The following is a 10,443-nucleotide window of genomic DNA, read 5'->3' on the forward strand; positions in this document are numbered from 1 at the left end:
TTAATTAGGGTACTCCTAAGGCTTAGGAAGAGCCACACTCAAGGGGCCAAAGAGCCCCATGTGGCTCACGAGCCGCAGTTTGCTGACCATGGAGCTAGGGCATCTTTTGATTCTGTTAAAAAATTTTAATGCCCATGGAGTGTTCATTCTACCATTGCCTAATCCAATTTGCTGCACCTTCTACTCAGCCCAAAGAAATTGTATATTCTTCCCTTCCTTGACTGAAAGACCAGATTTCAGGTCATCTTTGCTCCTGCCTGATTCTGCGTGATACTCAGAGTCCTTTGTTGTACTGTTTGCTAGTAAGTCCCAGTCTCCTGTAGTGACCACCTTAGAAAGCTTGCATATTTCCTTGGCCTGGGTGAGTTTGGTGAGCTGGGTGTAGGGTGTACTACTCCATAGAAAGCAGTAGTTCTAGTAAACAACAAATGACTAAGACTGATAATTCTTTGCATTTTTAAAAAATTAATCTTGCTCATAAAATTTGGTCCTACTAAGAATCCTCTCTTGTTCATAACTACGTAGAGTTTGAGGATGACCCCAACAAAGCTAAGGGAAAACGAAAATCTGTATGATACTGGATGAACTATAGCAAGTTAACCAGCCCTACCACTGCCAATAAGTTGCCCATTTTGCAAGTCACTTTGAGTTAAATTTTCTCACTTGCAACATAAGCTATCCTTACTTTAGGCCCTCAAGACAAAATACCCAGATTGCTTTTTTCTGAAGAGATTTAACATAGGCAACAAACACTTAATATTTATAATGTTTACCTCACACTAGACAATTTGGTTTGGGGTCTCCTCATCCTACAAGGAAAGTATTGGGCAGGGATAAGAGTAAAATAGTCCATCATAATCTGTCAACTTAGAAACAGCTTTCTAACCATATGAAAAAAGTTTCAGTTACATCAAGTTCACTGGCATGTTTGTAATTTGTCTTAAATATTTTAGTCATATTACCACTTGTAGTTTTTTAAAATTTATTTTCAGTTTTTATACAACAACCCCTTTCTACCATAACACACAGCTAATCTATGTTTTAGCTCCTCACTCTTAAAAATGAACAGGAAAGCCCTGGCTGGTTTGGCTCAGTGGATAGAGCGTCGGCCTGTGGACTGAAGGGTCCTAGGTTCTATTCCAGTGAAGGGCACGTGCCCGGGTTGCGCCCTTGATCCCCAATAGTGTGTGTGCAGGAGGCAGCCAATCAGTGACTCTCATCATTGATGTTTCTCTCTCCCTCTCTGAAATCAATAAAAATAGAGTTTTAAAAAATACATGAACAGGCAATCGAGTGAGGATTACCAGACAGGTAGCTGAGACATCTTGATCATGGAAAGCAAGGAACGAAACAAATGGGAAACCGTGGAGAAAGCAGATAGTGCAAGAAGCAAATCTTTTTTGTTTTTTAAGAAATACATCCTCACCTTGGCCGGTGTGGCTTGGTTGGTTGGAGCATCATCCCGTACACCAGAAGGTTGTGGGTTCGGTTCCGGGTCAGGGCACGTGCAGGAGGCAGTCAATCGATGTTTCTCTCTCTAAAATCAATTTTTAAAAAACATTTAAAAGATTTTAAAAAGACCCCAAAGTTTCTTACCCCCTTCTTCTAGGTGAGGACAGAATGAGAAGACTGCTGTCCAGTTGACTGGATTTGAGTGATAATTCCCCAAAATAAGGTGAGGATGGTGAGCCCCCAGCAGAAGGAGGGAAATTATGCAGATAAAAGTAACATCTATTACACGTCAGATACTCTCTAGGTTAAGAGATAACCCTTTGGTGGTGGCTGGCCCAGTATGATAAGCAGTTCACCCACCTACTCTCCATGATGTTTTTCTTTGTAAAGTGTAATAGACATGTTACATTTATTCTGTTGTAATTTTAGTAGTGGAAAATTGGGATGTTTTTACTAGTGTATTACATACTTGGGCTGGGAAACAGCCATCAAACTCAACAGCTGTAGTGTTTTGTTGAGAGATCAGGGATAAGTAATTCGTTATTAACAGTAGGTCAAGATTTGAAGTTTTTAATAACTGTCTTTTTAAATATATTATACACATTCAAGATTATCCCTTTAATGACTATCTCACTTGGTTGGAATCTTAGGTTTTTTGAGAGGGAATGGGATAAACCCAGAGCGTACTGTCTCATTGACTTACGGTAGCAGAGACTACTTTGTGTCCCTCTGTTATCCCCTTGTATAACTATAGAAGTTGTAGCTGGGCACTTGGCAGCTCAGCTAAAAACTAATGTCCCAATTTCCCATCCAATCACACACCATGTACTAGGTTGTGTCCAGTGAGATAGGAACTGAAGTGATGTATGCAAGTTGCAAGTCATGCCCTTAATTTCCACATTTTACCAACCAGGACTCTTACCCTTGGATTTTGATGATTTATCTAGCAGCACACCATAAATTACTGTCAAGCTAACAGAAGATAAGGTGGCACACAAAAAGGATACTGTGCTGATAATGATGTGAACAACGTGCTTAGCATTTGTTTTACTTAAATGATGAAACAGTCTTGTCTATTCACAGTAGCAGAAAATTTACATTTTAATATCTGGATCCAACAGAGCAAATTTATTTAAAAACACAGCAATTTATACTCATTAAAGAGATTTTACTGTACAGTAAAAACCATTAATACCAACTGCAATGTTTTGCGTTACCTTAAGTTAAACTTTTTTTCTCAAAACTGATTTTGCACCATCATAAAAAATTAATTACAAGAGAATGTCAAACCAATAGAAGAGAATGGAAAAAAATAATTTATATACAATTTGCTACAGATAGAAATGCTTCTAAAATGGATATCAACATTTTGTGATAACCAAATTTTGTTCATGTGAATACATAATCCCACTCTGCAGAACCTAGAAATGAAATGGGAGGTACCCCAAATGCCCCATTATATTTCACCAAGTGAAAAGTGCCTTAAATACAATAAGAGAAGGAGGGGTGATAGTAACACTAATAACTAAAATTATATAGGTTTCAAGCATACAATTCTATAACACATCAACTGTATATCACATTGTGGAAAATAACTTTCTTAAATTGAATTCTGTTAATGACCTTTTATGTTCGGCTTTTGCTTATAATTATAATTAAATCTTAGCCACTCAATAAATTGACCCTAAGAACACCTACTTAGTCACACTTAAGTATTTTTTGCCTTGTCTTACGTCTTCTACTTTTCATACTAAGTTTGAAGGTCTTCCCTTCAATCCACATTGTTATGCTCTCCTACTTGTTTAAATAATTTTTTCTCCTTTATTGTTTAGATAGATAGATGGGTAGAGAGTGAGAAAGACAGAAATCTGCTGTTCCATCCACTCATGCACCCACTGGTTGATTCCTGTATGTGCCCTGACTAGGGAACGAACCTCAACCCTGGCACATCAGGACAACACTGCAACCAACTGAGCCCTGGACCAGGGCGCTCCTACTTTTAAGAGAACTGCTTGTTTCTTGTAGTACGCTTGTTTGACCATAGGGGGCACAAGGTCACTGTCAAAAGTTGAATAAATTACTCATACCTCTCTCCTATCCTTTCCATGACTTCGGAAAACAGAGTTAATTAATTTACTCTGGTGTTTCACACATTGAAGGATCTTGCTGTGTGTGGTTTTTTTTTTCAGAGTTTAAATTTAATAGACTTAATTTTCATTGTTAAAAATGTAAAGGGCGCCCTAACCAGTTTGGCTCGGTGGATAGAGCTTCGGCCTGCAGACTGAAGGGTCCCGGGTTCGATTCCAGTCGGGGGCATGTGCCTTGGTTGCGGGCACATCCCCAGGGAGGTGTGCGGGAGGCGGCTGATCGATGTTTCTCTCTCATCGATGTTTCTAACTCTCTATCCCTCTCCCTTCCTCTCTGTGAAAAATCAATAAAATATATTTTTTTAAAAAAATGTAAAGGGCGCCCAACTCACCAGAAGTGTATAAGATTATCAACTTGTTCTGCTAAACTGTCAAATTCACACTTTGGAGATCTGCAAAGAAGCAGAGTTCTGCTTTATAGAGAACTGTGATTACCTTGCCACCTAATTTTCTTAATAAAATTTCAATTCTTTCATTTCAATTTCTAACAAAAAGTAAACAATAGTGGATATTCATGTGCTCCAATTATTATAGTTCTTTTGCATTATTTTGTTCTATTAAAAAAATGTATATATGGGCCGAAACCGGTTTGGCTCAGTGGATAGAGCGTTGGCCTGCGGACTGAAGGGTCCCAGGTTCGATTCCGGTCAAGGGCATGTACCTGGGTTGCGGGCACATCCCCAGTAGGAGATGTGCAGGAGGCAGCTGATCGATGTTTCTCTCTCATCGATGTTTCTAACTCTCTATCTCTCTCCCTTCCTCTCTGTAAAAAAAATCAATAAAAAAAATATATTTTAAAAAAATGTATATATGAAGCATGGTAACAACCATGCTTGGGTAAAAATTGCTTTTTAATATTTTAACCCTGCTGATTTGGCTTCTGTAATTATTTGCTTGCTAAAATAATAGAAAAGTTATTTTAATTTTCTGAACTCATATAAGTTATCCCATTCGGTTGAATACTCCATTGATTGTGGTTTGAATACCCCCATTGATTGTGATCTTACTGGTATTTGGAAACACATTCCTCTGCACCTGGAGACCAGGACAGCACAATTACTTTAAATTGCCTCAGTGGCTCCAGATAATGTGTTTCTGTTGACTCAGTGGTCCCAAGACCTGACCAGGACAGCACAATTACTCTAAATTGCCTCAGTGGCTCCAGATAATGTGTTTCCATGGACTCAGTGGTCCCAAGACCCGAAACTATAATTAATCTTTGTAGATAACTAACTTGCTCAAATCTAAGCTTCTGTAACAAACTGCTTTTTGCAAACCAGGCTCCTCATTCCAAACCTCAAGATGTAATCAATACCTTTGTGATATTTGCCTATATAAGTCTGATGTTTCGGCCAAGGGGGCACTACAAGATTTGGAGAGCATTTGGCCCCTCATAGTCCCGGCTTTGAAATTAATGTGGCTCCTTAATTCGACTTCTTGAGGCGTCCTTGTGTGATTCGTGGGGTACAATACAACATACACAGCTGGCTCAGTGGTTGAGCATTGACCTACGAACCAGGAGGTCACGGTTTGATTCCCAATCAGGGCACATGCCAGGGCGTGCAGGAGGCAGCCAATCAATGATTCTTTCTCATCATTGATGTTTCCATCTCTCTCTTCCTCTCCTTTCCTCTCTGAAATCAATAAAATATTTTTTTTAAATATTTTAAAAGTGCATATACCTGCCCTAACTGGTTTGGCTCACTGGATTAGAGTGTCGGCCTGCAGACTGAAGGGTCCCAAGTTCGATTCCGGTCAAGAGCATGTACCTTGGTTGCGGGCACATCCCCAGTAAGGGGTGTGCAGGAGGCAGCTGATTGATGTTTCTCATCGATGTTTCTAACTCTCTATCCCTCTCCCTTACTCTTTGTAAAAAATCAATAAAATATATTTTTAAAATGCATATACCTGAAACTAAAATAAAATAATATTGAATGTAAACTGTAATTGAAAAATAACATTTTAAAAATGCAGTTGCCATTCCAATAGCACAGGAAAAACAGATTAGAAACCATAATAACATAAAACAGTGAAAATGGTAGCACAACCAGATAAAATTTTATCATTAGTAATAATAGAAATTTCCAGTCTTCTTCCAAATTCACTGAATTAATCAATTATAAAAAGGGATTTTGAAGAGGAACCAGATAGCTTAAGACATTAGAGCTTTCTTGTGGAGTAAGAAAGTATAATAAAATAAGCACATCTTGTTATGTTAATACCAACTAATCAATTGTAATTGGTATAATTGCTACTTTGCTCTTTTCTCCTAGTATTCATTATTGCTGAATACATAATCACAGTACAGGATATAATTTATTCTTTGGCAATATGTCAATTACACAGCCAGCTTTCAATACGTTTCCCTTTACAGAATCTGTATATATTATAAAGAGTGCAATGTAAGCCCATCTACCTCAGGGTTAAAAACTTGGTCACTTCAGCGAGCACTGGACATGTTTCTAAACTACATCTATTACTGTTGTTGAGGAAAAGGCATTTTGAGAAACAAAACCTCTTAAGGACAAGAGTGACATAGGCCATCAGCAACAGATGGCCAATGTCTCCAGTCCCTTTTCCACACCACGTTCTCCCCTCAAAGCTGCCAGCCTGATCATCATCTTGGCAATATACTTTGATGCTGTGGACACTGAGGCAACCATTCTACCAGTACTAACTACTTAACCATCAATTTTAGAATGACAACGGTTTGTTGCCTGTTTTTATTCCAAGTTTTAAATTTTTTTAAAAATATATTTTATTGATTTTTTTACAGAGAGGAAGGGAGAGGGATAGAGTGTTAGAAACATCGATGAGAGAGAAGCATCAATCAGCTGTCTCCTGCACACCCCCTACTGGGGATGTGCCTGCAACCAAGGTACATGCCGTTGACCGGAATCGAACCTGGGACCCTTGAGTCCACAGGCTGATGCTCTATCCAGTGGGCCAAACCGGCTAGGCCAAGTTTTAAATTTTTGAACTTTGTTCATGATGCTTTAAAACTGAAGGACAGTAATGTGCTTAGCTAAAGCCATCTGGTAGTGAAATGGTTGGTGATTTTTTTTAAAAAACAGTGCTGTGTGCAAAATATATAAATGTAAGATATTTTGGACAACTGCAAAAAGAAAATCAAATGATGTCATAATTTCTTTGTGACCTGAAACAGCACTCTGTAAACTTTCCAGCTATGGATTCCCTCTGCAGAGCACCTGGGACCTCCAAGTGTATATACAGGGCACCGAGCTACATGCTCTGTTAGCCAAGGGTATATCCTGCGAACACGTGGTTACCACCAAACCATTATTTCCTTCCCCATGGTGTTCATTAGTTAGACCTAGCTGTTTGTGGCTATACTCTTCACATTTGACCTGATGTATATTGCCTAAAGGGGTATGTGATCTTAGGTACTGGAGGTTTTATAAAAGGATATCTTGGTGTTAGAAGCTACAAATGTGAAAATTGTTGAGAAAAACTGCTCAAAACAAAATCTGCGCTTACAACATTTTCTACAATTAAGTTGTTCAGTAAGCATAGAAGACGAGTTGAGTGAAAATATAATTCCCATGTGTGTTGCAGTTTGGTTCTCCAGGAAAAAATAATTCTGAGATGGAAATTAGCATACAGGAAGTTTATTATGGAGTGTTCTTGGGATTAGCACCTGTGGGGGAATGAAGAAAGAAGGATTTGGCCGCAGGAGAAGCTGAATGAACTGTGATGCAGTTGCAACAAAGGCCTTGGTTGATCCCTGCTGGGAACTCGGGAGCTGGGATGCCACTTCTGAGTTTTTCCGAACTGAGGAGGGTTGGCTGGGCCTTTGTAAACACCGTCCACCAGTGATTGAATGGGCGCTGCTCCTGGTGGAGTGGCATGGCTGTGGACAAAGTGGCTCTCTCCATCAAGGGCAAGTTCCGGAGAGAGACTTGGCTGAAAGTTGCCAGCTGTTTACTCAGGACCTAGAGAGGGAGCGATCTGGGTGGCACACACATTGTTCACTACAGTGTGAAAATGGCAATGGCGAAAAGTGTCATAGCAATAGACATGTTGGGCAGTAAAAATAGCGGAGATCAAATTACCTATATCCTGTACCTTAAATATATCACAACCCTGTCCAAGAATCTGCAGTAACTGCCTACTGCCGCCGTGCCATTTCTAAACTCCATCCTCTGGTTTGTAAGGACCACCATCATCTGGCCTTACCCTACCTACCTCCAACCCTATTTCCCATGAATTTCTAGCTGAGACCTCAAAGTTCATCAGGGAAGTAAGTGGCCTCGCATCTTTATTTCTACTCAGGCTTTTCCTCTTCTCTATTTATATCCTGCCCATCACCACGCTCGCTCTTCTTCCATAAGCTTCTATACATATATGATTGTAATCTCTTCCTTCCCTGGATTTGCAGCTATAGGCTATGCCACAAAATTCACCCCTTAATTATAAATGATCTCCATCTCCACTGTGTGTGTGTGTGTGTGTGTGTGTGTGTGTATGTGTGTGTGTAGGCTTCAGGGACAACTTAGTCCAGTGATGGCGAACCTATGACACGCGTGTCAGAGGTGACACGCCAACTCATTTTTTTTTTGGTTGATTTTTCTTTGTTAAATGGCATTTAAATATATAAAATAAATAAAATTTCTATATGTGACACGGCACCAGAGTTAAGTTAGGGTTTTTCAAAATGCTGACACGCCGAGCTCAAAAGGTTTGCCATCACTGACTTAGTCCAACCCAATTTTATAGATGACTAAACAGAGGCTCAGAAAGATTAAGTTGTAATCTGCCTCTGAACTCCCACATTCCTTTGTTTGTACCTCTTTTATGGTACTTGGTGCTTTCTATTTTTATGTTTACTATCTTCCTACCAGTTTTACCAGTCTTCATCGGTATTTTTGTAGACTCCTTCTCTCCTGCCCATTGCTCCCAGGCTGGTGTTCCCTAAGGCTCTGTTGAGTTAGTTACCTGAGCCATCCATTCTGTAGGCTTCAATTACCACCAATAAACCGGATGACTCACTAATCTGTTATCTTTAGCCAGGGGCCCCGCATGTTTTTCCAGATTCTCAGACTCACCTTGTCCTTAGCACCTCCTTAATCCTTATATCCAACTGGCCATGAGTCCTATTTATTTATTTACTTTGGAATTGTTACACTAATCCCGAGCTTCCTGTATTCATTGCCACTGGTCAGGACTTTAGGTCCTCCTCATCTCTAAATGTTAGGAATAGCTTCTTCTCTGTTCTCCTTGTAAACATTCTTTCCCTACTACCTCTCCCCAAAGCTCCTACCAAACTAATATTCCCCCCCAAATTAACCTATGAAGTCACTTCTTTTTAAAAAAAATTTGTATTGGCTCCTTATTACCTGTAGTTAAAAACTACACTTTGTGCCATGGCATTCAAAGCTTTCCAGAGAAGCAGGCAGTGAGCCTGCTGCTTGTCAGACTTCCAGGAGGAAACTTTGATGGTCACGTCCAGCTCTGTAACCTCAAGGCCGTTTATTTATCCTTTGTGTCTGTTCCCCATGTGAAAAATGTGCACAAACACTGTACCTATCTATTAGGGTTGTTGTAAGGACTGTGCTAGTTAAAACACATAAACTGCACATAATAAGTTCTGCTCTCATTTCTAAATCTAACACCAATTATTTTTTAAGTCTTATCTATCAATTCAAGAAGTAATGAAATTTTCATAATTCTCCAAACCCACTTTGACATACACTTTTATTATTTTGTCTCTTTTCATCTGTTTATTTCCTCTCCTTAGAATACCTTCCCCATTTTACTGCTGATGAATTTATGCTCATCCTTCAAAGAACAGGTGAGGGTCGGAGCCTCCTTGCAGCCTTCCCTGCTACCCTCCTGCAGGAGGCAGTTACGCTCTTCTTTGTCTATGTTCTTTAAGTAGTAGGTGCACCTTTATACTGACTTATCACACATGATATTAGAGCCACTGTTTACTTGTCAGACAGGTATGAGTTCCTAAAGGCCATACCTTAATTTTTGTGCCTCTGATGCCTAGTACAGCATCTAATACACACTGGGCATTCAAGAACATGTTTATGGAAATGAAATGTATTTTTCTCTGAAATCAATAAAAATATATTTAAAAATAAAATGAAATGTATTTTTAAAAATAATTGAATAACATTTAAAAAATTTAGGCTAGGAAGACTAAAATCTATTATAAACATACCAATTTTTAACAAAATCAATCTGTAATTTCAATATAGCTCCAAACCCAAATACCAATTGCTTTGTGTTTGCTTATTTGGTTAGAATTACTGAATTGATTTTGTAGTTTATAGAAGAATAAGGGTGTGAGGAGAGCCAGGTAACATTTGATAAAGATGAGAACAGGTGGTTAGCTATACTAAATAACCAGATAATAAATCTTATAAAGCTATAATATTTCACACATATTGGCACTAGCGCAGGACCTAAATCAGATCAAAGGAAAAAATTGAAAGCAGAAAAATACTTAGATGTACATAAAATTTAGAATGTATTAAAAAATCTTTTTAAAGTCAGTGGGGAAAGATAGATTACTCAAAAATGATGTTGTATGTCAACTGTAATTGAAAAATAAAAAAACAATTTAAAAAATAATGAATATGCAAGATATTTAGTAACTACAAAATAGACCTAGACACTTTTGAAGAATACTGGTCAGTTATTTTATAGGCTGCCCGGCAGCTGGGACAGTCATTCACAACTGTCTGATGTTGTCTCATGATTAGATTGAGGCTCTGCATTATTGGAAAGGATATTACAGGATGATACATCCTTCTGATTGCATCATAGCATGGGGTACAACATGATGCTTTTATAACTTACTGGTGATGTTAACCTT

The 10,443-nt window shown here is 38.7% G+C and overlaps 1 long non-coding RNA gene across 1 annotated transcript; it reads left to right on the forward strand.

The window, feature by feature from the left end:
• On the forward strand, positions 1–3,541 carry LOC111826771. The gene is made up of 2 exons (XR_002830156.1): positions 1–1,675; positions 3,285–3,541. It is a non-coding gene; the product is annotated as an uncharacterized LOC111826771 (long non-coding RNA).
• The last annotated feature ends 6,902 nt before the right edge of the window (positions 3,542–10,443 follow it).

Source organism: Myotis lucifugus, unplaced genomic scaffold, assembly GCF_000147115.1.
Source record: "Myotis lucifugus unplaced genomic scaffold, Myoluc2.0 scaffold_101, whole genome shotgun sequence".
Classification (NCBI taxonomy): Eukaryota; Metazoa; Chordata; class Mammalia; order Chiroptera; family Vespertilionidae; genus Myotis; species Myotis lucifugus.